The sequence below is a fragment of the Mastomys coucha genome, unplaced genomic scaffold, assembly GCF_008632895.1.
Source record: "Mastomys coucha isolate ucsf_1 unplaced genomic scaffold, UCSF_Mcou_1 pScaffold21, whole genome shotgun sequence".
Taxonomy (NCBI): domain Eukaryota; kingdom Metazoa; phylum Chordata; class Mammalia; order Rodentia; family Muridae; genus Mastomys; species Mastomys coucha.
In genome coordinates this window covers 175,949,326-175,950,016 of record NW_022196904.1, presented here as the reverse complement: position 1 = coordinate 175,950,016, position 691 = coordinate 175,949,326, and positions in this window count along the sequence as shown.

Genomic DNA, 691 nt, shown 5'->3' with positions numbered 1-691 from the left:
TCAGACTTGGGGTGGGACAGAGAGGGAGGGAGGGAGAGATATCAGACACCAGGGACAGGGGAATGAACAGGGATGGACAGGCGGTGGGACGGAAAAAAGGAAGGACAGAAGAGAGGGAAAGCAAGAGAGAGAAATAAAGTAGGAAATGGGGTAGGGACAGAAAGGGAAATGTACAGTTGGGAAAGAGAAGGAACGAGGAGGGAGGGAGAGGGAGGGAGGGAGGGAGGGAGGGAGAGAGAGAGAGAGAGAGAGAGAGAGAGAGAGAGAGAGAGAGAGATCAAGGAAGGAGAGGGGCAAACACCCAGGGACTCCCAGTCTAGGCGGCCTGCCCTGTCGTCCCCCCGCCCCCTTCCTGGCCTGGCAACTGGCAGCAGCATTGGAGTGGGCACAGGCGACGGATGGAGCTGAGGCAGGAAAGCTGAAATGTCTCCGTGATGTGTTTATCCCCTAATCAGTTCATTAGTTATAAACAACATGACATTAGAAGTTAGGAGGCAGTTGATATTAATTTTTATTTAACTAGTTGATGTTTAATCCGTCACGCCAGGCTGGGTAGCAGCGAGAAAGATCTTCCTGACACAAAACCAGTTAGAACTTCATAAGGCGCAATCAGTGTCCGCGCCTGGAAACAAACAAGAGAGACAGAGACGCATACACACATGGGGAGAGAGAGAGAGAGAGAGAGAGAGAG